The following is a 22,394-nucleotide window of genomic DNA, read 5'->3' as shown; positions in this document are numbered from 1 at the left end:
TAAATACAGCTCTTAAAAAAGTGGCAAGCTAACTCTGGCTGATGCGATAACAACATTTGCTCTCCGCTGATGCCCTAAAGCCCTATTGACTTTTGACCTAACCGAAAACCGTCACAATGGTGAAAACACTGCTGACGTCCATTCTTTTACCCACTGACAGCCATAAATAGGCTTAAATGCCAAGAGATTTACTGTAGAGCAGGCTGAGAGGCAGCTAAATTTATTTGGTTAGTCCTCCAGTAAGTGCTGATTCATACTGTCCTAGTGAGAATTGCATATTGCACAATAAATGCATGTGTGTGTGGCCAAGAAAAAGAGCCACTGGATTTTGTTTTCTAGTCGTGAGCCTGCTCAACTAAAGAAAGTCTTTGGCGTCCTGTCGTTGCGCAACGAGCCACCGGCTGGCCTGCGAGGCGTATGCGCTGCTGGTGTGTTGAGACCCGCAGATTGGCACAACGCTGTGTGTGAATCATCAGGCTTTCCAGAGTAACACCACTGTCAACACAAGTCTACCCAACGCCCCACTGGGAGAGGCCCAGCAGCAATGGCAGTGCACCCGGACTGGTATTAGCAGTGTTTGTGCTCTGACAATAAGGCAAACACAGGCTTAGCTTGTTATCCTCTGGCTTAGAAAACATTCTGCCTGGTGACGAAGTCAGGTATAAGGAAAGCAATCAGAATGAAGCAGAAGGTGAAAAGTGCTGCATGAATAATGTGGCTGCCGATCGAGGGGCGATAACTTTAGAAATGGAGGTGTGAAGAAAAGCAGTTACACACCAGTAATGGGTGAGAACCGCTTCCTTGATCTGCAAATTGAACAGATGAATATTAATATTTCATACTAAGAGTTCCTAAAATGCTAAATCACACAATCAAATTCAAACAATCATAAGGAACAATACGCACAGCTGCTGTTTGCGTCACACTCCTGGTTTCTGCTGTTGGGTATGAACACTAGCTTGTTCATACCCAACAGCTAGCGGCTAGCTTGACTAATGCTTTTCAATGCTGTTGGGTAACACTGAGCTAATTTCTCACACTCATCACAGAGGTTGACTTTTCACTGGCTTAAAATTAAAAGAAATGTGCGTTTCTTTCTGTACAACGTGCACTGCCACTGATTTGTCTAGATACTGTAGCATCGTCATCTTTTAGCCTTTAATGCTAATGCAATAACCAAGCGTATCATTTCAGGTTCGCTAGTCCTCAAATGACATGAAATTTCGTCAAAGCAAACAACAACAAGACAATACTTCAAAGTGAAAGTGCTTCTGTTGTCTGACTGCTTGTTTGTGATGACTACAATGACATTTAAAAAATTAAATTAAATTTTTTTATGTAAATACCGACCTTCTACAGACCTGGTTCCTGAATACAGTCATGTAAAAAATAAATTCACTTGACACACGTGACCAAAGGTCCTCCTGGAACTGACTGTGGGAATTAGCTCAAAACGAAAATGTTAGCATTCATGCCCTGTCAGGTTAGAAGCGGACCAGAACACTCTCAGTGATAAGTGACTTGTTACTGTAAAACTCCATAGTGTTCATGTCAGAACAGGTTATTGTAGAAAATCTGACTGATCTTTTGTTGCGCATGTGTGGCACCATTTGCCAAACCAGTCAGCCACAGTGACTGCTAAAGGTGCTGCGGTGGTTGTGTTAACTCGGTTTGTAACACACTGCTTTAACAGGGCTATTTTACGGCTGTGTTATGGCGTCCTGAATGATCTGCTCTCTGCAGTAACCGCGTCTCTCTCTTCACTCGTGGTAATTTCACCTGTGTCAGACTCACTGTAATAACAGCTCTATTGCTAAAAACAAAAACAATTCTCAGAGCGATACTTAAACAGATGATAGGCTCGTCTCCCGGGGTGCAGCCTGTTGTTATATCTGCAAAACCTTTGTTATATCTGTGAGAAAAACGGCAGCTAACACAAAGAGAAAAGCTGTCATTTTCTCCTCAGAGTTGCAGCAGTTTTCAATGCTAAAAATAGGGCCGTTAAGATAGAGGCTCCAGTTCGGATGAGATGTTGTTAGTGCGTATGAGGCCTCTCTTCCAGGAGCTCAGTGCCTCTGGGAAATAATGAAAAATAAACAGAGAGTCTTGATGTTGACTCAGGGAGAAGTGATCCACAGGTTATTGCTGCACCCCTCTTTCTCCTTCTCTCCCATGGCTCTTGGATGAGCTTGTGTAATCCAAGCATATTGTCCCCGTACCCTCCACGCACACACACACACACACACACACACACACACACACACACACACACACACACACACACACACACACACACACACACACAAACATTCAGGCCTCCAGGGCAATAGATGTCAGATGTTGATGTCATGTTTCAGCCTTTTTAGCTGAGTTCACTCATATTTTGCGTGACTTATTCCAGTTTTTATAAATCATGAAAAGAGGTAGGAGATTATTCTCCAGTGACAGCACAACTATGCATTGAGGTAACAGATGAGCTGCTTAGGTCTCTATAGCGATCCAGCTCAGCACTGCTGATGATCAGGAAAACAGCTGAAGGATTTCCCTGACTTGCCTGAAATGCTAAAGGCTCCTTTCCCCCCCCCTCCTCCCCTGTCATCAATATGCTATATGTGCCACACACTCCTAATGTTAAACATTAGGAGCGTGTGTGTTGTTTTATTCTGTGACATTTTGTAATCTCATTGCACAGAAAAGGGCATTTGAAGCATTTAATTGAAAACATTTAAAGGATAAGGAAACTGTGCTGGGGTTCATGTAGACGGAGGAGGATGGAGGATGCATTTGGAAAAGGGTGATGTGAAGGGATTAAGTTAGTATGCTAGATTATCCCACACACCTCAAATCTGGAGTTCACCCCCGCAGCCAGCTACAGTTTTGATTATTTTATTTTATTTTTTAAGAAATACGCAGATAATTTGACGCCTTTCAGTCAGTCCTGCCAGGTGAAAGTACACCACAGCAACTCCTGCCTGCCTGCCTGTTGTGAAAGTAGCACACTAAAGCTGGTGGCGCCATCTTGTGTGTCAGGTGGGTATCTAAACACGACGTGTCAAGAGACCCTGACAGCAAACATGCAGCGAACTGCTCAGTGTGCAGTGTGTTGAACAGTTATCCACTCATAACCGCGCTCAACACTTAGCTAGTCCACATTTTACTCGACGGCGACGCTTTAATACGAATAAAACCGGCGATACACATACTATATATATATATATATATAGTATGTGTATAAATTAATATATATAAATAATATATAAATAAATTATATATATATATATATATATATATATATATATATATATATATATATATATATATATATATATATATATATATACATAATTTATTGTCAAGCAGAAAACAGAAGCGACACATAACTAGTTGCTCTTTTTCCACTTTAAGACGATGTTGGTAATAGTCGGTAGAGGTCGCTGCAAGATAATGCTAGCCCACGTCAGGTCGACAACACCGGGCAGTGAGGATGTGACCGTTAGGTATGTCAATGTAGTATATTTGTAGGAGAAAATAAATATACTAAATATATAAGAAGCCAACGAAAAGTATGCTTTCGTTTTTGATGTTTTTTGCCATAACCATATCATGAAACCCTGTTGTCTCCTTAATAAACTGCTCATGTTTTTAAAGCTAAATTCATATTTAGATTATGCTTCATCCCAGCTGCATGTATACCTAAAGAAGTGGTCGTGCTTTCTCAGCAATGAGTGCTTTAGCTTGTTTTGTTTTGCTTTGTTTTAGGAATAAATCACATGAAAGTGATCTTTTAGGCTTGTATCTGAGGGATGATTTTTTTTCCTTTTTTCAGCTGCATGAGTCACCAATTTTGTGTTTTATTTAGTAAACAACTCATAGATGCACTTTGTGTTGCACTAGGAGACTTAAAAAGCAGTTAATAGGTTACCACACTCAGCAGTCAGTGAACTGTTTCATTTATGCTTTAATTAAAATAAGATGCTGTTATTCCTCCACCATGCTATTTACACAGCAACCTGTTTTGGGTTTAATGCAAGTCATATACACAAACACAGTCATGATGCACAACAGCGAGATCATCAGCTTTTATTCGATGGCTGTACTTGCCCTTGGAGCCAGTGTTTGCCTGCTGCTGGTCTATAAATCTTATCTTTGTCAGACTAACAAACAATGAACGCAAACCGCTTTTGTTTGCAGTTATGTCATGCAGGAGAACACTTTCATCAAGCTGTGAATGTGATATTAATAGACTGCGAGTGATGTTTGAGAGATACAATAAACCGAATGAATTATAAATGATGTGTCTCGGAAAATATTAGCCAACTCTAATCTCTGAACAAAACATTAGAGACCCCGAGAACTGTTTCAGCCTCCCTCCATATTGCTGCAAGACATCTAGCATGTTAAGAGACAGGCTGGTGTCTGTCAAATACTCCCACTGTTTCTCCCAGCCTTTCTCCATCTGTCCCTCCCTTTCACACAGAACCCAGACTCAGGTCAGCGATATGGCTCGGACAGTTGTTTGGGGTATCTGGGACATCCATGTTTCAGTGCAGCTGTCACAGTAAGGTCCTTCAAAAAGCTCTGAATTATACTGTTATTCTTTTTATAGGCACACTTGTTAAAGAGAAGAAGCTCTGCATGACAGAGGTCTTCACAGGGGAGAAACAAGGCTGGCAGATGGAATCATTCAAAAGGTAGGGAAGCCCAGATTACAGATATTGGTTGCAAGGGGAAGAATTCAGATCCTCAGAGAAGCTGATGTGCTTAAGCAATATTTTGTAAGATTTCTAATGAGTACTGGTCCCCTTTCGGAGTGTTAAAGTATAAATCTTTGGTATCACTTTAGGGACTATCTTCACACCAGCTTGTAATTACAACTGACTATAAAGAGGGTAGAGGTAATTCTTCAAGTGCAAACACTCGGTTAAACAGGCAGTGTCTCAGTGTGTACCTGGCTGAAGTACAGTGACTGTACATTGTGTTTTTCTTCTTAAAACTGTAGTGCCTCGCTAATGTCAAAGTATATGATGTGATTTGAAAATATTGCAAGATAACCTAACTGCAATTTGAGGTTTTTAAATTTAGTCTTTTTTTGGTTGTTTTTTTTTTCTTTTTCTAATGAAGCTGGATCATCACATTTCTGTGCATTCTCCCTTTCTTTTGTACGTGGGAGAGTAGTAGCCTGACATTCATACTTCCATATGAACATGTATAGCTTGTTTTTTCTGGCATAAACATTCAACTGGACTCATGGACGAGCTAATTAGACATTTTAACGTTGTCCATATAACATAATTTTCAGCATCATAACTTAGGAACAGAAAGGGAGATGATGTTCAAGTTTCCCACCTAATTAGACCCTAAAGTCTTTGACGGTCCTCTCTACACAAGTCTGTAGAAACATAGATGTAAACTGCAGCTTGACTGGAACGAATGGTGACAATTCTATTTTAAGGATACTTTATCTTGATACTTCTCCAGTGTGACCTACATGCTCAAAAACCTCAGCAGAGTTTGTGTGCAGCATGGATAGGAGCTAATAGGTCTAAACTCCTTTTAGCTGTTTCAGTTAAAGATTTCTGATATTGTGCATGCTGGCGCACTGATGCATTGTTATGACTCGCTGGGATAAAAGAAAAGAGTCTCCAATAGCTGCTGTGCTTTTTTCTGCTATAGTAAATCAAACAAAGGTCTTGCCTTTCATTGTTACTACGAGCTAAATACTTGTGTAGACTTGAGATAGACTGTTTCAAAGAGCATGCTTTCGCTATCTAAATTCTCATTTCCATATGAAAATACCTTTGAGTACCTTCCAGAGAGCATAAAGTGATTACTGCTTTATATTAAACTCAGTATAAACATGCAGTATAACAGGTAGCACTTAACTGGATTACTGTAATCTAATTATAAGACCTCCCTCCCAAATCTCTTCACGTTCGGGAGTCGTCCTCACCGCAACGGTAGATTTCTCTTGTGCACACTAAGCTCTCTGTGTGTCGAACATAATGTTTCTGCTCCTCTGCTGGTGTGCCTTTATCTCCCCCTGTCCCTCCTATCCATCCATCTGTGCTCTTCCCTCGCTGACTTTGTCTCTCCTCTGAGTGTATTCCAGCCATATTGTAGTTTGAAGTGTTTCTGCTTCTAATGAGCCGATTGTTCTTGTGTTTTGTTCCCCTCGGGGAGTGTTGTGTTGCTAACATTCTGCTCACAACCATTTTAAAACATATTCACTGCACCAGGGAAGGATTGGGGGCCAACAAAACAATAATGCCTTGGAGCATGTACAAAATGAAAAATGTGTTAATGACAGTCGCACCAGCGAAGTGACAGCGTATTCTTTTCCTGTCAATTAGACCTTGGTTATTCAAAAGCAATTTGCAACTCCCTGCAGAGTAAAATGTGTGCCATCTCCCAGGCCTTTCACTGTGATTGTGTAAGTGATGTATTCATTCCATTTCTCTGTGTGTGTCCTAGTTTGAGATAATATTAAGGTTAGAGACAAGCCACAGCACTAAATCTACACAGTTTTCTTTCTCATGAAAACACAGAAAATATATATGTAGGTCTTTTTTCAGGTGTGTGTGTGTTGCACTCCTGCACAAGTGCGGCCATAATGCTACAAGGGGTATTGATACAGCTGGCATTCAAGGCCCTGATTAATTGCCATGGCATTTGGCTGTTCTTGGTAAATGCCATATCCCATGCTGAGCGCTTGGTTAATGGATGTCTGCCCATCGCAGGCCCAGCATTGTCCCTTTCTTTTCTCTCACTCCTTCTTTCTCTCTTGCACCTATTCCTCTTATCCATTTGCTCTCCTGCCTTCTCCTCCACATGTGCTTCCTAAAGGTTAGCTGCGCTTTATCAGCAGGAATAGATGCACACATAGACTGGTCTCATGCAGCTCAGACGTCCATTCTATTTGACAGTTTTTTCCAGAGTAAGCTCGACATACAAGGGCTCAGTCTGCTCTGTTTCTACCAGCACCAGTTCAAATGTAGCTGAAGGTTGCGTCTTCTCCCTTTTCTCTTTGATCTGTGGTAAATGTGTTGTGATAAGAGCTGAGGAGAGAGCGCTACCTTCAAGTGTGTGTACTCACTAAAAATTCTAGTTTGTCTCTATATCTCTAAGAAGAAAAAAAAAAGATATGAAGAATTAGCTCTCGTTCTCAAGTGAATTACTTTGCTCTATCTTAATGAGGTTTGCCGTGTCAGAGGGAACAGTTCAGAGCGTGCATGCTAAACAGACTGAAATTGGAATAGAGTATTAGCTCACAACTGCAAAAATACCTTCTCTCTCCAGCTCTAATTCCAACACTGCCACGCAATTATCCATATACACAATTTTATCTTGTCACTTCCAAATGGCAATATTTTTCTTTTCCCTTTCGGAAAAGTAATTTCAAAATCTAATTAACTGAAGAAAAACATGTCACCAGTATTGCTGGAAACATCAAATGTAGTTATGCAAATGGACCCGTGGATTGTAGAATGTGATTTGACAGAATCTCATTCTGGACGATTCAGGTCCAGATAGTACGATTACTCAGCCATATCTGAGTGAAGGCAAACAGGGAGGGATGAGGCTGGTAATTTATTGTGTTGGTATTTCTCCTGTTTGACTTCAGACAGCTCATTAAGGGGCGAGGTGTCACCCAGCTGGACAGAAAGACAGACAGGAGCGTTCCTCTAATGGGCCCTCCTCTGCTCTGTCTACATCAGCTCTTTTCTGCATTTTGCTCTGCTGGCTTAATCTTCGACTTTTAATATTAGGTGCCAAATAAGATTTTACACAATTCATCATTTCATTTCTCATGGGGGAGAGAAAGGTGCTACTTCATCCTCCCACTTGTCTTTAGTCTGCTTACAGGGCTGTTTTAGGGCAGCAGTGGAGCAGTGGCCAGAGGGCGGTGATAAGAAAAGGATGTATGCCAAACATTTCTTTTTCAGGGCACAACGGAAGGAGATGACGGCGGCTGTGTTATCACAGTGTGCTGTACAGGTGTCATTCTGCCGTAGCTAGCTGGCAGCAAATGGTCCATATGCTGCGAGAATGCTCCAGCTCAATTCCCATTTGTCTCTGCTGTTAGATGTGTGCTCATGTAAACACAGGCAGTGAGGGCTTTTAACCATAACCCGTACAGTTACATAACTGCAAGCTCGAAACCACAAAGAGAACATCAGAGCCCAAATTAGCCTCTTGAAGAAGAGCGCGCAGAAGTTTTTCTAATGATTTTGAAACATTTAGTGCTATAAAAAAGTAATAAACATACTCACACATTAGGGGAAAGCTCCCAGCAGTGTTGCCCTTGCCTTGTGATGTGAGTCCTTACAGCTCCTTATTGCACGCCAGCCAGTGTTTGTTTGCACACACAGAGAGCCATACAAAAAAGATGTGAGGTCTACTCTGGTGCAAACAAGTAATTAACTATTGAAGACACCCAACACGCCTGCTTGCTAATCATAGCCATTTAAAGCTGCTGGCTTTATAATTCAGGCCATTCTTCCACTACGGTGAGTGCACAGATTACAAGGATACTTCAAGGCACTTGAAATTTCAGCAAACGGTGAGAGTCCCGTGTGACTGAGTGTACGCATTGTTTTGTGTTACAACAGGTGTGCAAGTAGAGTGGCTTTGTGATGCGATGTGTCTCCAAATAAAGATCTGAGAATATGTAGTGAGCAAGTTCATAAAAAATGTTCATTTAATTATATTGTAAAATTCACCCATTTCTTAGTAATTCAGCTCCTCTGTGTAGCCGCCCTCACATCATTTTAAAGTGATTACAAATGTATTTGTGCTAAAAACACTGGGGTGCCTTGTTAGACAAACCCACAAGCACTTCTTATTTAATATGTGTGGCAGATATTACTCTGAGTGCTGTACATTAGGAATGCAAATAACACAGCGTCAAAGAGGTTTCGGTTAATTAGCTGGAGATGTGAATGCTGGCTGTGGTCCATATCGGCTTGTGTTCCTTGGGACCGCAGACCTCGACGGGGGGCCACTCTTTGATCTGTGGATCCCACAGTCTGCTAACAGTTCCCTAACCGCTGCGCTGCTGCTGCACATACACAGATGGGAACGAAATGTGTAGCTTAGTGTTTGCTTCTGTACACATGAATGAGAAAATCTGTCGTCCACTTTTCCTTTACTGTGAACCTATAAACACTTGAGGTGTTTAAAGGCCTGGAGTCTTTAAGTTAGCTTAGATTTGTTTGTGGGAGGGTTGTTTTGCGTTTTTTGGCTTTTTCCTTCATCATAAAATTTCCAATTTATTTCTGTTCATTTTTATTTATATATCACAAGTTCACCATACCAGTTTTCTCAGGTCACAAGACACTAAAGAACAAAGACTCTACAATATTATGGAAAGAAACCTAATGATTCTCTACAAGCGAGCTCTTCCACTCAGGATTTTTATTTATTTCTCAGCTTCAATTTGGTTACTTCCAAAAGCCTGTTTCTAATGCAAAGGTAATGGATTCTTTCAGCATATCTACATGTATGTAGTAATTATGCCACAAATAGTTTCAAAGGTTGAGATTTGCAAAACCAAACTTTGGATTCCAAAGATGTGTCATGTTTGTGTGTGTGTTGTTTGGAAGCGCTCACCTTCATTCATGTCATTCTGTTGTGCTTGCTGTCTTTATTTTCCCACCAGGGTTCTCTGTTTATATACCACTTGCTGATCCCCCCCTTGTTGCTGGATCATCTTTGTACTGTCAGTAGTCAACCACTGGAACCATTTTCATTTTGTATTCCTTGTTTCTTCCTGTCAGGTGTTTTTGGATTTTTTTGTGTTTTCACCTTCCACTTGCTGTTGTTGTTAGTTTTGTTTTTGTCTCACTGTGTAAATGTGTATTCTCTTTCAGACTGTTTTGTTTCTGTTTCCACATCCTAAATCTTTTTTTTTTTTCTGAAAAGTTCAAAAAAGTCGAGTAAGCAATGTCCTCTGGTTAAACTGTAGCATAAATAAGTCCACAGGTCCATGCTTAACCGTGGACCTATGGACTTATTCATCCATAATATAGTGGAATTTATTTATTTTTGTAAGCAGGGAAGCGCTGGCAAGTCTTCTGGTAGTCTTCAAGCTAAGATTATCATGTGCCTAGTAGTAAAAAAAACATCCTGAAGCCTCCTCCTGACTTGGCTAGCTAGTGGCCCAGTAGCCTGCTGCCTGCACCAGCTTCCAGCCTGTTGCCTGTCCCTGCTTCTTCCCAATGGCTGATCTAGTTTCTGAAACAATCCAGATGGTTAAGCTGGCTCTGTTTCCACACCACCCTGCTCAAGTTACCCAGGTAGCTAGCCACTAACTGGTGAGCCACCTGTCACTTCTAGATCCTGAGTATGTTAGTAATTGGGACTTCTAACCTCCTACCTCGACCACTCCCTATAATTGCAAACCTCATGCCTGATTCCAGTTGTTCTCAGGAGTCTGAACTCTGGGGGCCCATTTTGAAGAGAGCACACACTAGAAAAGGTGGTTCAGTAATGTCAAGGTTTCATAAATGTATAAATATCTGCTGACGCGACTGACCTAACATTTGCCATAGCCTTCACCTATTCTTCCTGTAGAGTTGGCTGAACTCCTAGCTGGGGAACATGAGTCTGTCTAGTACTCTGATCTTTAGTGTCCAGTGCACCCACCTTTGAGGTCTGGCCTTCTCAGTAGGCCACCTGCATGGCCTTCAGAGTGGTTCCATCTCTTCTGTTGGCCTCCTGCCTGGATCCTATAGTGTCTTCATCTTTACTTCTGGCCTCCTGCCTGGTTGCCAGAGTGTATTTGCCTTCATTGTTTGCCTCCCACCAAATCCCTTGAAAGGGCTCAGCCTTCACCACTAGTCATCCATGTCTGCTATATTCTGGCGATATCTTCATGAGCAAGAACAGATGCCGTATCCCCATATTAAAACTAGTGCTGTCAGCGTTAATCTCGTTAAAATGACATTAACGCCCTAACTGCATTAACGTGGCAAATCTCCGTTGGCGAGTTAGCGCGGATCGCCCCGTGCGTGGGGCTGGATGGCGCTGACGCTAACGAGCTAACCGCATTGATGCTGTGCAGATGTCAGTATCTGCATTTATAACAGCCAATAAATGAAAATTAAAAATAAAAAGATGAATAGGATTCACTTACCGCAACATCTGCAGTCAGGATAAGCAGTCACACAAAACTGGTCATCATTTCACTAAGTCAACAAGTTTCCCCTGCACTTTCACACGAGAAGGATGGTGTTGGCAGCATCTGACTGATTTCAAACATTGATAAATGTACGGGCAGCTAAACTGTACTATGGGAAAAATATGAAGAGGTTAAAAACATAATATAGTAGAAAGTGAAAGCTGTGTGCTTAAACATTTAGAGCAAAATGGAGTACATATACCTGACAACGCTACCTTTAGTCATACTGGCAAAGAAAATGAATCATTCAAACGTATGTTTAGTTTGTTGACTCACTGCTGCCAATGCCTGTCGCACACAAACACCAAATAGCCAGTGAAAATATAGAGTATCACATAAAGAAAGAGAAATGCACAGTTTTTGCCTTTCTGTTTCCTTAATTATATAAACATGGGTTTATGAGTGAAAAAAAACATTATGCAGGTACACGAGGTATACGGGAAAGTGGGGATTCAGTTTTAGCATAAGCACCATTTGAGCATTTTCAATCAGTTCAGTTGCCTTTCCCACCTTCAAGTAATGCATTTGGGTTCTTTTATACTCTTGATGCACAGCGGAAGATTTATTCCATGAAGCCCTGAGTTCACCTCCCCCTGCTGGCTGATGATCACATAACATGGGCTCAGTTAGCAAGCCTGGCGGGGTGTCCCAATTCTAATTACTATGTGTTAGTACACCATGTAGTAATGTTGACAGCACACTGTTTTGGCAGATCGACAAATCGTGTACTATTTTGTACTAACAAGAACGATAGAAGCAGTGCGGCACGGCTGTCAAGCTACTGCTTAGGTACGACAGTCTTTTCCAGAATATTTTGAACTGTCAGACAAAGGCATATCTTATATTGTTGGTAACTAGATAAATCCCACTGTTTTCCATGTCTACACGGATAATCAAACCTGTTCAACCAGGACACCATTTTTTTAAACTTTTGCTTTCCTTTGTGTGTCTGTGTTTGTTGTTATTTGTCCTTGACGTTTTGAGAGTTCTGTGTACGACCTAAAAACTAGAATGAAATCTGTAGTTCTTGTCGAACAAAGGGAGACAAAGGCTTTCCCACAGTTGTTCTCTTGTAGATTTTATATTTTATTGCAGAGCATTTAGTTGGTCTTATGCAGACTTTCTTCAGTGTGAAATAACCAAACGCTTAGCAATTAAATTTAAAATCTGCACTGAGGACTTTGCTGAAGCCTCTGTTCTTTTTAATTGTACCATTCAGATTTGTGGGACATTCATAAATGAATTATAACATCACCTCAGGGTATGGAACTCGGCACTAGAAAACAATGGCCGCTCATAACAGACTTATGAACTATTTATATTTTCAGTGGGAGCGTGTGATGTGGCAGTGACGGGAAGGATGAAATAAATAAGAGGAAATTACATTGGACATGACAGGGCGATGTGTGGCATGGAGGGATGTAATGATGTAGGGCTAAGTCAGCTAATCTATTCTGCTGTTGTGACGACCTTCTGTGCCACAGAAACATGCACCGAGGAAACATCCGGGAGCAATGAGCACAGCTGCAGAATGTGATTCTTTACACTATTTGTATTTGCAGTAAGTAAAAAGAGTTAGCCCCTGGTCATACATATGTTTAATGCTCTGATGTGTGTGCACAGTGTTTCTTTCAAGGTCTTGTATTTTTAGGATTATTATTATGTTTAAGCCTATGCAAGCTTAGGAGGATGATAGACTGGGTAATTTGGTTCCCTGCCTCTGAAGCTGTGTGCTCGGAGGTTTACTATTATACCTGCAGTCGTGTTTTTTTTTATTTTGTTTTTTAGGAGAACTTCTCTCATGCTCAGTTCTGTCAATCTTGTGTCCTGAAGTCCTCATGTAGTCAGCTCCTGGGTTCTTCTCTTCTTTTTCTCGCTGTTTTCTTTCTGTTTCTCATCATAATGTGGCTGTGGTGATGTAGTGCTGTCTCAATGCACAGGACCTACTTGTAAACTCACACACCCTCAGATCAACCAGGGATTCATAAATGCACAGAGGCCAGGGTGATAGTGGTGGTGAAGAGAAGTCAGCCTCGAACCAAGTGGCCCTTACCAAGAAAATAATAGGAGTAGAGCTCTCAAAGATAGAGAGCGCCGGTGAAGAGAAGGCAGTAAGAGGGTCTGTTTCATTTGCACCGAGTCCTCCCCTCGTCATGTAGCCAGCTGACAGGGAATATTTTTATCAGCCTGGCGCACACAGTGCAGAAAGGAAACGAACTCATTTGTAAAAGCACACTCACAGCCAAGGACAAGATCTCAGCATGATAGAAGAGAGCTGTCTTTTTGTTCTATCAGAAGTGAAATCATTCATTTTTATTTATGCACCTGCCCCACCTTATCATGCAAAGGTTGTGCACAAGGCCTTTCCCACTTTGTGTCAAATGAAGCAGAAAACAGAAATGTAAAACGTGTTCCCCGCTGTCTGGACCCTTCCTGTGCTGAATTTTCTCTGTGTCAGCATAAAGACATTTATTGTCTTCCTTCGCATCGTATTTTAGTCTTTCCATTTCTTTCCGTGTCTTTTCTTCCTCGCCTCTGTGGAACTTTCTTCGAATGCAGTTGGGCTGAAAGAAGTCACCTTTGTTTAGATAGAGAATTTACTCTGTCTGTGCATTATCCACGATATTCATGGTTTACATGTCTGTTGATTTGCATGAAGTTATAAGTTGGTAGGCTGGCACAGCTTAAGAGTGCGTGAGAGGAGGCAGCAGTGACGGAGAGTGGGCATCAATTAAGCATGTGCTGAAGTGGCGTCACTGGGCTGCTGTGTTGGCATGTCTGCACCGTTCAGGAAAAACATGGCTATCTCTGGGGCATTGTTTGTAATTCGGCATGTAAGAACAGCTAGATGGCTCCTTTATGTAAGCAGTCCCAGTGTCGCAGACATAATCTCATATGCATATATTGAAGAAATAAATAATTTTACAGAAGTATATTTTGTTTTAAGATTATTATGAAAAATATTAGAGCAGCCTAATCCATTTTTTACAAAGGGCTTATGCTTCCAATTGGCTTGTGTGACAATGCTTTTGAATGTGTTTTTTAATCAGGATTAGTGTTGAATGAATCTTATGTGGAAGCAGGAAACATAATTTTCTTCATCCTCAAATGGCATGCAAATCCCTTGCTCTAAATTGTTTGTTCTTCATCTCCAAAAGGACAGTCATGGCCAGAAAAATACTGTTTGATTTATTTATTTATTATTTTTCCAAAACAACACGGTTTCATCTCTTTGCAGCGACACAAATAGCCTAAGTATGACAAAGTGACAGATAGATGATCCATTGCAGACGATGTAATTGAAAACGCTAGGAGGGGGTGGACAATTAATCTCTCTTTCTCTCACTGCTTCAAATTTCCATGGAGAAATACCTCAAAATGCAGATAATTGATAAGAGTGTTATTGATTAGATGGTTTGGGAGGGGAGGCAAAGAGGTGCAGAGGTTTTCCATCACTAATCTTTCTGGCTGTGACTGCATCTAAATAACCTGCAGAGAGGGATAAACAGGCGCATCCATCATGGGATGGCTGGTGGAGACAATGATGAATGCCTCCACCCTCTGCCACCCTCCGCTGCACCTCTCTTTCCTGGTCAGGGATAGGAAGTGACACCGGCACTCAGGAGAAATACCAGGCTTCAACTGAGCAGGAAAACGCCTGCTTTAGCTCTGCTGTGATGGAAGGACTCGGGGCAGACTTTCGGTGCGGGTTGTTAGAATTATCCCCAGCCCTCCATCCCCTTGTCTCTGTGAGCTTGTAGGATTATCCATCTTGATTGATCCTGTTTGTTTTGTCAAAAAGAGAATCAGTTTGGAGGATTTCTGAGTGTGTGAACTCTCCCATGTATCCCTTCTGTGTGCTTGTATATAAATTGATTGTGGTGTGGGTTTCTTTTCTATCTGCATGCCCATGCACTGCGAGCCAAATCCCCTGTGCTGCTTCGACCCAGTGAGCAGGCGTGCCCACGCCAGCTCTCCTCAGAGGTGCCAGTCTGATAGATATGGTGTGTGTGCCAGGCTGTGCCTTTTCCTCCTCAACCCTGCGGCACTAAGATTGATCCTCTGTTCCCTCCCATTCTTTTCTCTCTTTTTCCTCTGTGTGCCTCTGCCTTTATGAGACTGTGAATAGGTGAAGCTCCCAGGCTCCAACAGATGGCCGGAGCTGCCCTGGTTCACTGTCTTGCGTGGATGCGCGCACACAGGCACACACACACAGATATATATGCACACACACACAATGCCCACAAACATTACTGCCCTGTGAATCAGACCCAACAGGAAGAAAGAGAGCAGAAGCACAGCTAAAACTAATGGGTAACAGCCAGGTAGGAAGATGGAAAAGACGTGCTCGAATAACAACAACAATATTCCAAAAGAAGTGGACAAAAATGCTGCTGAGAAAGGGAGCGAGGGTGAAATTGAATTGTAGATTGAGGGAGCCTCTCTCCTCCCTTTTTCCCTCCCTCTTTTATTTATCTCATGTGAAACCACGCCTCCCTCCTTTCACTTGTCAGTGCATCTATAACAGTGAGCTGTCTGCACCGGGCTGTGTGTGGGGTGAGACGATCTCCTCGCTCTGCTAGTACAGCGGACCCGATCTGACCGGACCAGACGAAACTGGATGGTACTTGACTGGCCAAACAGGTGTGTGCATTTTTATCTGTGCCTGTGTGTGCATTTGTCATAGATGACTGGGGACAGCATGTGTATCCCTCAGTATGTGATTGCTTGTTCCTCCACAGGACTTGCTTTCAGAGTAGCGTATCTAGAAGGTACAGTGCTGGAGCTTTGCCCTAGTTTACACTTGAATGCTCTGATCCATTCTGTTCGCCTCTGAGATTTATGCGTGGAGTCGCTAACGGCACTGCTTATTGTGGTAAGAGAGATGGGACTGTTCATCGGATGCACTGGAGTATCTGGCTTTGAATCGGAGCAGTAAGGGGATAAGCTGCTGTTTATTTGGTGTAACAAGTTGGTAGTTTGGGGGCTTTAATTTGGTTTTTAAGCGATTGTCTCTAAAAGTGTTTTTCACGTTTCAGCATGCCTTATAATATGCCACCGAAAAGCAGCTTTAACAGCAGCTGTGCTGAGAATCTGCAAGTGTCTACTTTATCCACTGGAACAAGTCAGTGCAGCTTTTACTGTTATTTCGTCTGTCTTGGTGTTACATCCTATTTATAAACTTCTCTTTGTCCTCATATTTCCCAGTGTGGTGTTTTGAGAAATGCTTTCGTTGCTTTGTATTTACTCAGCCAAATATAATCCTGACTGTTGCTGAATACTGTGTGGTGTAAAATTAGAGTGAAAATCTGAACTTTTTCCCAGGAAAAGACCAGTCCAATTTTGAATGCTTTACACTGAGTAAACCTCAATTTGCAAACGGACTCCTTCATTCTTGAATCGCCATTTCGTTAAATGCAGCCGCTGCCACTCCTGTAAGAACCTGCACAGCTTTAGTCTGGTCCCTGTGAATGTACTCGTATCACTGTTTTAACGTCTTTATGGGTCAAAAGGCTGTGTCACCACCAAGTGGTGATGGTTAAGAGCAACAGAGTCAGGGGATGAGGACTGACCTAGTGGCTGCAATATTAATGACAGAGACTGCTGAACGTCCCGTGTTCTTTGTAGTGATATGGGATGAACAAATGCAAAGATGGAGGAATGGACGGAAAGTAAAGAAGCTTCAGAGATCTGTTCTTAAAGCATTCATTATTTATCACAACGCACTCTGCCATGGAGGCTCTAACCCCCACATCAACTGGCCTCTTTTCTCACTAAGATGCCGGTGGACCGAAGGAGGATGCTCCCATTTAGTCTACCTGTCGGCTAATCCCCGGACATTTTAAGACTCCATCTTTATGCTATACACTTACTCTCGTACACATGCACACACCTACATGATGTTTTGTTCATATTTATGTTTGCACACACTAAGCAGTAATTGCAGGGTTACACTCACTAATGTAATGGGATGTGAAATTACAGTCGCTTATTTGTGCTGACTTAATTGCAGACATGTAGCGATTGCACGTTCAGTGCAAAATTTGTGCTCATGCACACCCAGCACATGCAGAGCACTCCGTCAACCATCAGCCATTTTCCTCTTAGTTTTGTTCTTTTGTTCACACACTCTTTCTTAGACACATGAATTCCACACACACACACAAAAACACAGGCACAATCAGTGGGAGTGACGACCTTGAGACCTGTTGATGTTGTTTGCAGCGGCCGTGTTGTGAATACATAAGAGGCCATGTGGGGCTCCCGGCAAAAATGGGGTTCTTGACACGCCATTTGTAAAAATGGCTTGAAAATGTGCAGGAGAACTAGCGATGTGAGGCTAGTGTCAAAGTGAGACAGCAGCATGAATATGTATTGTATGTTAATCCCACACGCTTGACTCAAGCTGTTGATGAAAACAGAGGACACGTTCCCCCATCTTCACTCTGGGGAGGAAGTGCTATCGACAAACCTATTGTCAGCACAGCCTCATCCCTGGGCACGGGGGCAGAGTGGTGACAGGTGGCAGATATCGGTGACAGCAGCCAAGGTGACACTGCAGGATGGGCTCTGAGGGCCCACGGGCGACTGGAGCAGCGCTGGTGTCTGCTCTTTTTATTGCCACCTTGACCTTTTGTGGTTATACACAGGGTGGTTAGATTAGAGGGTCGTAAAGCTAATGTCACCCATTAGCTTCATTCAACCCTCTGCATGCGATGGTTTACTTCACCTGCTCCATTTCCTGGCCCCTTACATTTCCTACACAGTCTGTAGCTAAAATGTTCCCGGTCCCTTTGTTTTTAGGCATATCTTCACTTAGAATGACAGATACACTCACTGGGCTGCCATTAAAGTGACAATAGAAACTTCCCCCACAATCCTCCTCAGTGCCACTGTTAGAAACACAACACTGAATAACACACTTGTTTAAGCCTAATAACTAAACAGACTGTGTTACTTACTGATATAGTAGAAATAATACCATATAAATTTCCTGTTTAAATCTCTTGTTAAAAAAAATGCATGCCGGCCCGAGGTTTGCTCTTGTTTTTGGTCCCTAACACTCGCCACCTTCTTCTCTTTTTATTTTCTTTTTATCTCCCCCGACGGAGGAATGGGGCTCATTTTCTATTGTCAGGTAGAGTTGTCACAGCTACTGTTGTGGTTGCATCATCCAGCAATTCAGCTACCTGGGGTAAGCTACCAATAGATACTGAGGAGAACAAAAGAGCTTCTCCTCATGTTTTGGTTGTGTAAACCAGAGGGCAGCCATAGTAAATTCAGACTTACAGCATTTGCGGTTAAACATTGTTGTTATTCTATAGCCTCTACTTGTGCACTCAGCATTTCTTTTAGAATGACTAATTAATAGCAAATCTTGGCAATTGGCTGTTTAAACATAACATAGTCCACTGAAAAGAGGCAGAAAGGAGGGGGTGGGAAAACAAAAACCTAACGTATACCGCCACGTTAGACCTTGTGATATATCGGCTGTGGCATTAATTATATATTGGGCTTAATGAATATGTTGGGTGTATACGACTGTATTCAGAGATTTTTAAGTAAAACACTGCTTCATGTTTTATAGGAAATATGTTTTCAAGTTTTAACCAGCAATCTAGGGTTGTACTTCTCATTGAAGAGCACAGAAACCCTCTTTATCCAGACAATAAGTAGTGGCCACGTGAATCCCTGTTCATCTGTGTCTATAAGCTGCTGTTAGCAGGTCCTGCTGAGGCGGCACCAGGAGATCAGTATGTAAATCTGAGAGCTTCTGCTCCTCTCAGCTAAAATGGAAGAAAGGCAGAAGGACTCCTTGAATGAAGCATCTCAGACACTCCTCTCTGGAAGCACAATGAGAAAGAAGCGCAGTCCAGGACTGATAGGAGCACGCTGGTGAAGTACATCGGTGTAGTTCTTTCTCCGTGTTTGTGCCTGTGTCGCGTCGGATAAGTGTGCGCTGTGTGCAGATGCAATTCCCACTGTTTATGTGTGGAAAGCCATTCGACTATTGTGTGCGAATGCAATCAGATTTCAATCTCTTCCCTCTATATGGCTGAGCTGCTGCGGCGGAGGTGCCCCCACGGGGAAATGTAATTATACCCTGCTGGCCACAGAGTACAGGCTTCACTGGCCTATCTGTCTCAGGAGAGACAGCGGCTGGAGGCCCCTTCTCACTTGCAATATCAAACAGCAGCGATGTCACTAAAGCCCTCTTATATCTGTGAATTTTGTATTAAATCCGTGCTCCGCAATCTGCTCCTCTAATCAGCTTTTAAATCCCGGGGTTATCTGTGGCCTTTTGCAACAGTTTTGTTACAGTTGTGAATAATTTATGACAGAATTAACTGCGGTTGCTAAGAGCAGTGATTGGGAGATTTCAGAACACAGCCAATATCTGACTCAAGTTCAAAGCCATTTTTCTCACCTCTTTTTTTCTGTCTGAGAAGCGAAATCTTATCAGCGCAGATGTAATTATTGTCGTAATTGCTTTCATCTGCATTTTCTCCACCTGCGTCCTTCATGAATGGCTTTGAGGCGTTGAAGAGTTTTTTTTATTGATCAATCTCTGATGTATATTCCTCTCATCCAAGCATGTGCTTCTGTTTTCTATAGCTGCGGCTCCTCTGCTGCCTGCTCTCAGCTTTGCTCTGAGGTGTGTGCTGAGATGATGTCCATTAGTAAGACAAAACAAACAGACACACCCCACTCTCCTGAATTTAGGCAAACAATCAATGAGAGCACTCAGATAACAGCAGACTAAATGGCCCATTGATGTTATGATTAAATGAATACAGGATGCAGAGATGATGGTAGGACACACCGACCCAAACCGACTAAAATATATTATTTTCTCATCTGGAATTTATATATACTGTACAAAACATCTCTCAAACCCTCCTGCCCTGTTCGGGCACTGTCGGCATGTGCTCAGGACACATGCCTCACAGTCGATCAATATTTTAGACTCCCACTCTTCCTCTGAACACTGAGGTTTTTGGTTTGTTTGGATTTTCTTTAGGAAACTTTTTCTTGGTATCTCCAGTTTTTTCTTTGCCCAAAGGCTCCACTGTCACTGCTGCAGGCTGCGCTCTCCTTGTCATTATGGTCGCTTCCCATTTCAGCTCTGCCAAGCCAGTCATGGCTTACTGATGTAAAGCAGACTGCTACCAGTACTGGATTAATGGTGTATTACACATTATTGGTCACTTATTAAAAAAAAAAAAAAAAGGTCACACAGCTGTTGATTAAAAAAGCAAGCTTTGGATGCTTGGTTTGGAGCAGAATACGCTCAGTTTTTGTTAGAGTTGTGTTAGCATGTTGCATCCACTCCAGGAGCTTGTCGGCTTTTGATGTCCTCTTCACAGAAATGGATAGTTGCTTCTGTCCTGTGCGCATTTTTTTCTTTTTGTGCAACAGTTTTGATGTGCATATCTCCATTTCTCAGCTGATGGGTCTATTATGATGTTCCTGTGTCCCACATGGACTTAAATCATGGATTATTCACAAGACACATTTGGGGGTTTTTCTGTCTCCCATTACTGAGATAATTAAAGAACCTAAGTAATGCAAGTAGGGACAAAATTGTTAGATTCATAATTATAATGTGATTGCTCTTCTTAGGAAATATAATGTCTTACAGACAGATAAAATATGATTACAGTGTAGTGTTACTTTGAACTCCAGTACATTACAAAATAATAGATTGAACTGATCAGAGTGCTGATAGGCATAATGAGCGCTGTGTGATCTCGTTTGACAAAGGCTCAAATATGATTTAAAGCAAAGAAGAAATGAATAAATTTTAAAGAGAGAGAAAATGAAACAAAAAGCTATGACAAATGTGGGATATTCTTTAAGTCTTTGTTAAATCAGGAACAATGAGTTCAGCAGCAGTGAAGATTCCAAATGGAAATACTGAAAGTTGAAAATTTTACCCAGCAAATTTCAATGCATCATCCATTTCATCATGTTGTACCTGGTCATGGTAACTTATCAGAAGTTCAGCTGAGCCAGAACGCTTCTGTCTTCTTCATTTCCCTGATTTGCTACACTCTAGCGCTACCTTAATCTCAGTTTCTGTGTTCTTCGCCCTCTCTCCATCCCTGTGTTTAAGTCACAACTGCAGTTTCCCACCTCGTTGCGCACCCTCACCCCTCCCTCGTGCCTCTCCCTCAGGGTGTAGCAGTCATTGTTGTGCCAAATAAGGTTTATGGAATTACAGATCTCTGAAATTGGATTTTCTCACTCCACCAAAGCACTGGGATTACAGATTTAAGCCCGGGTGCACTGGGGCACAACTGACCTGTGACTGAAGTGTTTTTTTCTGGCTTCACCCCAAGGTGGCAGATCAAGAGATTGATGTGCCAACAGCTCTGGAGTGAGAAAGGCAGGCAGGCCGGCAGATTCTTTGTATCAGTATGTACCTGGCAATTAAATAGATTCAGAGTCAGACAGCTTTTTGGCTTGTGCGTCTGGATTTCTATTTCTCTCATGTCGACCACTCTCACTCTTACACACTCCTCCACGTCTGTCCTCACAACTTTGAGTGTGTTTGATCTAATTCTCATCTAATGAATCTTTTGATCTTCCTCGCCTGACACCCAGACACATCCCAGATTTCTACATCCCAAAGTAGCTCAATTCGTTCTAATCCTTAAAATCTGGCTGCTGGTGAAGCAATTGATTCCAAGTGATGTACAAAGATTTGCACTGTCTGCCCGAGGCTTGTTTAAAGAACTGTGGGATTTCTTAACTAACCTTGATCCTCCCCCACCCCTCCCGTCCCCTACAAATCTACCTCATCACACCTCTAGATCAATTCTGTCATTATCGCTCAAGTGATTGTACATTAACCACAATTGGAGTGAGGAAGCAGACAGCGCTGTGAATGCAACATTAAGATGTTGGCAGGAAGGTGGTATTCATTAGAAGTGGTGGCTTTGTGAACTCTTAATTGGAGAAGAGATAGGAGTGAGGGTAAGGGATCAATGGAGCCAGAACTGAAGTTTCAGTCCACTGACATCAATCAGTCGCCTCTCCAATGAAGAACGCAACTAATCAAAAAAACATTGCCTCAGGCTTCCAGTTATTTGCCCTCACAGTCAAACACTGTAAAAAGACAGCTCATTCCAGCTTATCTGGAGGATGAAGTCTATATTTGTCAATATTTGCTTCAAAATGTCTTTGCTGTTTTGGTGTAAAACTGGCAAGA

At 42.1% G+C, this 22,394-nt stretch overlaps 1 protein-coding gene across 13 annotated transcripts in view; it reads left to right on the top strand.

Annotated features, from left to right (window-relative positions):
• The first annotated feature begins 472 nt into the window (after positions 1-472).
• sulf2a (sulfatase 2a) overlaps positions 473-22,394 on the top strand; it is a 48,457-nt gene continuing 26,535 nt past the window's right edge. For 2 of the 13 annotated variants that reach the window (XM_040002931.1, XM_040002924.1), the window contains exons 1-2: positions 473-786; positions 4,607-4,691. The gene's annotated coding sequence lies outside the window, so the exon portion shown is untranslated. Of the gene's footprint in view, positions 787-2,387; positions 3,031-3,371; positions 3,498-3,662; positions 4,692-15,328; positions 15,824-16,218; positions 16,305-22,394 lie in introns of those variants that run through there. The other 11 variants (XM_040002923.1, XM_040002928.1, XM_040002929.1 and 8 more) reach the window with 10 other exon arrangements.

The sequence above is a fragment of the Simochromis diagramma genome, unplaced genomic scaffold, assembly GCF_900408965.1.
Source record: "Simochromis diagramma unplaced genomic scaffold, fSimDia1.1 OVJJ01000646.1, whole genome shotgun sequence".
Classification (NCBI taxonomy): Eukaryota; Metazoa; Chordata; class Actinopteri; order Cichliformes; family Cichlidae; genus Simochromis; species Simochromis diagramma.
The sequence above is the reverse complement of the archived record's forward strand: the minus strand, read 5'-3'. Positions and strand labels throughout refer to the sequence as shown.